This window comes from Penaeus monodon, unplaced genomic scaffold (assembly GCF_015228065.2).
Source record: "Penaeus monodon isolate SGIC_2016 unplaced genomic scaffold, NSTDA_Pmon_1 PmonScaffold_12397, whole genome shotgun sequence".
NCBI lineage: Eukaryota > Metazoa > Arthropoda > Malacostraca > Decapoda > Penaeidae > Penaeus > Penaeus monodon.
Genome location: NW_023641264.1, coordinates 2,501 through 9,428, shown reverse-complemented (window position 1 = coordinate 9,428; position 6,928 = coordinate 2,501). Strand labels below are relative to the sequence as shown.

General features: G+C 39.6%; 1 pseudogene; it reads right to left on the bottom strand.

The window, feature by feature from the left end:
• Positions 1-5,510: 5,510 nt before the first annotated feature.
• The window catches only part of LOC119569080, a 2,892-nt pseudogene continuing 1,474 nt past the window's right edge, over positions 5,511-6,928 (bottom strand).

The following is a 6,928-nucleotide window of genomic DNA, read 5'->3' as shown; positions in this document are numbered from 1 at the left end:
TGTGTGTGTGTGTGTGTGTGTGTGTGTGTGTGTGTGTGTGTGTTGTGTGTGTGTGTGTGTCCCAGGCCTCACGGATGGAGACGGGTAACGACTTATATCAAAACTATCACAAACTAATGTACTTTTTTCATTTTTAGCCACCTGTGGTGGGCGAGTTGAAAGTAAGCAATATAGCCGCAGTCTCCAATTGGGCCCCTGGAAGGAGAGGGGTCTGCTACGGATTCTGAAAGTTGAAACTGCCTGGCGATTGACGCGTGGCCTTATACAGGGAATAGTGAGGGACATCCAGCGTCCGTTGTGTTCATGACCTGTCCTCGAACTTCGTTTGGAGTCATAGTTCTAAATTTCTTCAGTAACATACCTAAATTGCTAGTTTTTCTTCTTGCCTATAAGCACTCTATACATTTAGTTTTGTTATTTTGGTTGATAATATCCAATACTACAACGAATTCATAAAGCTCCCAATTCCCTAAACCTGAGAGACCCTTTTTCTTATTTCCCCACTCAGGAATCCTGATTCCCTAAATCTGGGGAAAATTCAACTGGTTAGAAGATTGCGGGTGAGACTTGGCTTTATAATAATTATAGTCGTGATTCCTCATCCGCGGCTACATATCCATCTTTCTCTTTCTGTGGTGCCTGTACACTAAGCAATACCTTTAATCCACACATAGATGTCAACTGGTGGGCCACGGGTGGGAAAAAAATCTATTAAAAATAAAGTACACTTTTACGTACAGGTACAAAAGTTGTAATAACCCTATCCGGGAAAGCCATATAGACCTAAGTGCCTTTGATAGCCTCAAGGTGGAGCTATAAGAAAATTACCCACGAAGGTTTCAGTTTATCACTCCTTATAAATGAAGTTTTCTCTTAGATTTACCGTCAACGTTCTCTTTGGACAACATGAATCTCAAGAGAATGAAACAAATAATGCTGCAGCAAAGCTAGTCACTATTACTCCTATGTAGTAATCGCATCTACATTAATTTCCGGCATTCTCTCTGAAATAATATTTTGGCAAGTACTAATGTTACAATCTTAGTGTATAATGAAGGAGATTGTAAATTTAATGTGTGCAACAATCAGGCATGGTCAGAAGTTTAGGGGCAAATATCAAAAAAATTATATAGTGGTATTTTATAGAGGCATACCAAGTCTTGTGAACCAAAACTCGAAACGCTTATCATTGCCTTGAGATTCGGTCACAGGCTAAAACTGCGGTCTCAATGAAGCATTACCTTCATAATTTCTGTCTACACTGCCTACAGATACTTTGATTAGCCATATTAAGGTTCGCCTTCGGATTCACCACAGGTTATTGATGAGAATAATTGCATCCCTAGTCTCGTGTGTCACTTTGTGTGTGTGGTGTGTGTGTGTGTGTGTGGCTTGTGTGTGTGGTGTGTGTGTGTGTGTGTGTGTGTGTGTGTGTGTGTGTGTGTGTGTGTGTGTGTACCGTGTGTCACCCAAACCTTCATCAAATTTTAGCATTTGTACTTGAAACCAAACTGGTTAACACCAGTTCTAACTAGTCTCATCCATAGTTATTGTCTAACATAATCTGTCAGGTCCAGAGTGCAGTAATCACAAAACCATCGAAACCTGATTTTTTTTTTTTCGCAGAAGACAACGCAGATTAGTTTATTCCACGGCCACCTTGGATTTTTATTATACTTAAAACGCAAAAAATGTTAGGATTGGTTGGTACACCACTCGCTATTATTACTAGTATGATGTTTTCATTATACAGACGATCCCATAACCGATTAGCCTTTGTGATGGCGTCCGTTGCGCAATGCGAATATCCAATATCTCAGGTGTTTAGGTTTAATATCTGAGGAGTGCCGGCGTACAGTCAAACCGGATTCCACCCTGATAACACACCCCTATACTGATACTCCGAAGCCGGGCAACGTAGCTACACATTTGAAAGCCCTGTGCTTTGGTTCCTTAAGTGGCCCCACTATACATGACCAATAAAACATTTATTTTTGTCAACGGTCACCCATCGTTTTCAACATGGCTTCACCTTAGAAAGTGGAGAGAAAAGGTTGGAGAAGAGAAGAAAAAGAATGGAGAAGAAAAAACATGCAAATTAGTTGACCCGAGGGTTGGTTAAGGTAGATTCTAACATTAAGGCTCAGTCTCCATCTCTTAACGATATCAATGGGCCATGGGATGGGGGGGGGTGATGCTGGGCTAAGAATATGTTTGCCAGTGAGTCAGTCAGGTAGGTAATCCTTGGGACCCAATTGTAACTGTGGCAAAGTGAGAACGATTGGGACACTGCAAAAGAACCGCTGCCTACTTGTTTTTGAAGACAATGTTGGGAGAGGAGTGGTTGTCAGAGTAAACGACCCAACAAAAATATCGTCCCAATGGCTGATTAAAAAGAGTACACAAAGGTGGAAGTAATAGCGTGACAAGGGCGTGGTGTTGAGTAAGGTAGTACTGCGGAGGGGGCGGGCAGTAGGATGATAGTAGTAAGGGGGGGGGGGGGCAGAAAATGAGAACCTGGGAGGAAAGAGAGGGATGGAGGATGTTGGGTGAGGAGAGAGGAAGGGATTTTTCTGAGACTTGAGTAATGACCTGCATGGTGGACTTGGAAGGACTTAACGTGAGGCGATAAGGGTACAAAATCTTCACAAGTGTGGCCATAGTAGTGTCTGAAGAGGTGTAGGGAAGAGAAAACGATTCTTCTCCCCTCAAAAGGTTCCTTAGGGGTAAAGGCTAACAAGGAACAGGAATAATGTGCCCATGACGTTCAGGAGTGACTAAGCCAGATTTTATCTTCAAAACCTTTTCTCATACACTTTAGGAAGTGACAGAAGAGGGTCGAAGAAGGGAATGAAAAGGAAGAAACTGGAGAGAAAAAAGAAAAAGGACCTTGGCAAAATTGGTTGATCCCTGACTGAGGCCCAAGGTAGGGCAATCCTCAAAATTGGGCTCACCTCCACCGTTTCCTAACGATATCAATCAACGGGCATGATGGGGTGGGGGGTCTAGAGACAATAATGGTAGTAATATATGTATCCTGGGGCAAGCGAATGGATGCTTGGAAGGAAGGAATGGGATGTGATGAGTGGGAGTGGGAGGAAGGGGTGTGGGTGAACATGAGTAGAAAGGATGTCGGCAGTTACTTTGAGTGCAGAGGAAGAGGGAGCAAAATGTTATTCTGGTCATATTAGATAGTTTGAATGTACTCGAGTTCTAAAGTGGCATGGCAATCTCCATTTGCCACGAGCACCTGCGTGCAAGCCAAGATTGATTTTATGGAGATATTACATACAAAGGTTAATTATTTCTAAGTTAATATAACAAATGTTAAAACAATAAAGTAAAAGGGAAACTTTGAATGTATTAACATACAGTGGTTTTGAAGTGTCTAGAAAGATTCCGACAAACGCATTTGACAACACGGTGAGCGAGATTTGGTTGAAGGGGTAAACTAACACGTGTTCTTGCAGGAAGGACATGCATGTCTCCTGCTCTCATTGCACAACTAGCCTCTCCCCACAAGAACCATCAACATAATATTTGTCGCAAACTGTGGGTACATCCAATGTTTATATGTACCTAGTACAATAAAAAATACATCCAGGCCAGATATCAAATATTTTTTCCATTAGAAGTAATTTCAGGTTATTGGAACATGTTTTTGCTTCACTTCTGCCTCAAAGTCATCCACTTTATTCCTCCAAGTGACAGATAATTGTACTTAGGACCACAAAGCCTCGTCAAGCTCCATGTGGGTACTGTTTCCGGTACATGTATTGAGGTAGGGATGAGGCTGGGTATGAATGGGTTGTCGTGAAGTCAGGTCAGATTGATAATGCTTTAGCTCAGGATTCAGAATATACTTGTGAAGCAATCGAGCGCTGTGGAAGTAAAGTTTGCCTACTTGTTTTGTTTTTTTTTTTTGGGTTTTTTTTCTGCCGTTCAACTCTAAGGTAATTATTCAAATTGTGATAGCGTATGGTTTTTGAGGAGCAAGCCCCCAGGTAAGGAAGTGCTAATGACATTGGAAGGTCATACGGCGCTTTGCTAACAATTTAGAGTCGCGAAAGGGTTAGCAATGAGTTAAGATTAAAGGTACTGGTTAAACGTTCTAGAGGGATGGTATGGTAGTGAAAAGGGGTAGAGAAAGAAGCTGATGGGGTATAGACAAGATATGTTTTAGAACGGAGGGAGTTCCGGGAGTAGGAAGCAATTATGATAACGTAACGTTTTGTGGCCTAGTTCCTTCTCCTAAGCACCCCCTCACAGACAAGAACGAACTGAGATTAGGGGGGGGGGGGTTGCAAAGAGAAGATGGTATCAGATTAAGGGGCGGTAGAGAGGTCCACCAAATATTGATCACATTTAGCTGTGTAAACAGAGTGCTCATAAGGTGGTAGGGGTGTGGGCAAAGGGCCTTGTGAACGAGGTGTGGAATGTATACTTGCGGCCAGTAGGCATGAGGATGGTGTGGCCTTAAAGGAGTACCGCTGACAAGAAGGCGCTGAGGAGGGTGTAGTAGTGTTCATGGGATCAGGGAGGTGGGTAAATTTTATTAACACTTGATATTACACATTTCCTTCAAAAACATTGTTATAATCCTTCACTTTAATATAAAAGGACCACCATGTTTGGATTTTCATGTTTTTCCTTTGATCTTAGTACTTCTCCACAGATCCAAGAACAAATTCTTTTCTTTTAATCTACTTTTCCTTACTTATTTTCAGTCTATTTATTCTGGGTCAGTACTGTTTGTTTTGAATAGCTTACCCTTCTCCTCCTTTTCCATATTGTCCTATTTTTAGTTAAGACCAAAGACAACAGTGCACTGTAAATCCGTTTTTTAGATTATATGTTATATTTCCTTGTACCATTGTTTGTTGATTTCCACTTTTTCATGCTGAATTTAGACAGCACAACAGCTAACTCCTTTTTTACAAAACTATTAATTACTTTATTTATATGCTCTCCTGATTCAAAGTGTAAAAAACCATCCTAATTAGAGTTATAATTAAAATGCTTTCCATTTTCGAATATTCAAATTATCTCCATCTAAATACATTTACCGAAATTTGGCAAGAACTCTAGGATCTAAATAACTCTGGTGTAAAAGAATAGTGCACTAAAACTATGTGAACAATTTTTCAATTCCAACCTGAGTCACATAACAACTATAAATATTTTTAACATTTCAATATTAAATTAATGACCCTCTATTCGTCTCTTGCAAAATATTACAATTTCTGGAAGAAAGTCAAAGTTTCAGCAACCAAATGCAGCCTTGATCACTGACTGCAGTTTCATCAAAGAACACAGCTGATTTTTACTGTCTTAAAGCTAAACAATCCAGGAATTGGGTCCCCTCTAATTATGGCTAAATATTCATCAATGTGAACGACAACACAACGCCTTACCAAAGCTCTATACTGGGGCCAAATTGAATAATTGTTTCCCTCAGATCATGGAGGGAAGAGGAAAATGGCTAAGAACTTTATTCTGACTATTCAAACTTAGTTAACAGACTCCATGAACTGCCCTTTTTGCTCCTGCCTTCCAAATCGCCACCACACCCGCTCCGAGTACCTTAAATGATGGCTATTATTACTATTTTTGATAAGGATGACATCCTTCATTATGCCTTCCTCTAAAGCTGCAGAGAATTTAGACAACACTAAATGCTTCATTAAAACAGGAAAAATAGGAAAAAGTACAATTTATTTACACATACTGTAAATGTGTTTTGGTCTGTGTATGTGTATGTTCATATTTATTGTGGTTGTCGGTTAGATTTGTTGTTACACACACATACCTAACATAAAAATTTAAAAAAGAAAATATAGAAATTGAAGAGAAAAAAATCATGAAAATCCACCCACCAATAAGACTCTCAATTTCCCATAAAATACAAATTTACTTATTCACTGGACGTTCTAACACAATACCTTTGTCTGTATATATTTTTTCGTAAGTTTACATTTCAGGAAATTTATATTTACACTTTTCAGTTATTATTTCATAGCAATTTTTGCATAACAATGTTTTTTGTTGGAAATGAACATTAAGCTTCTACCAAAGCCTGGTGACCACGAGTAAAGTAACTATTTCTGTTTAGTTCCATGCCATCCCAAGTCTTTCATGCATCCTTGTACTTTAGTGCTGTAATTATTTGTCCCCTTTGTAACTGCAAGAGATCAATTTTAGAATTCGAGCTAACCCACTCTTCACAGATGCTTTTGCCACTCTTGCAGCAGGCATTTAAACCTTGTACCTTTAATCTCAACAGTTCAATCAGAAATCCACACCAAAGGGCCATTAAAAACTCACGGCTGGTGAAGCTTGTCCTCAGAAGAGATTCATTTCCCACTCTGGATATGCTATTCCTCGTAAATTTAACATTTACAAATTAACATTTGATATTCAATGTATTTTTAGCAATTACATTCCAGGTAAAGGTAAACAGTAATTTCTGCCTGTATGAGCTTTTAGGTGTAACTGCTTTATTTAACATGACTTTATTACAGTCTCTCCATTTCACCTTCCTCACCTTCACCAATGTCCCCCACAAAGGAAGTTCGTTCTCTAGCTCCTCATCAATTCTTTCTCATCTTAGCTCCAGGCCCTTTTGGCTGTGGAGATATTTCTTCACCTGTGCTTACATATTCTCCTAGTATATTATCCTCTCCTTATTTTCATCTCAACATTTTCTTCAGTGGGTGTCTTTAATATTTTCCTCAACTGGATCTGCAATATTTTTCTCAACAGGCTCTTCTATCTTACTTTGCTTGATCCTCAGCATTATTTTCTTCAGTATTTTCCTCTGAACCTTCTTGGGATTATCACTGGTTTGCTCTTCCTTCAATATTTGCCGCATTCTCTAGTATTTCTCTTAGCTCTTCTTTGTCTTCATTTTCTTCTACTGCCAGTGGTG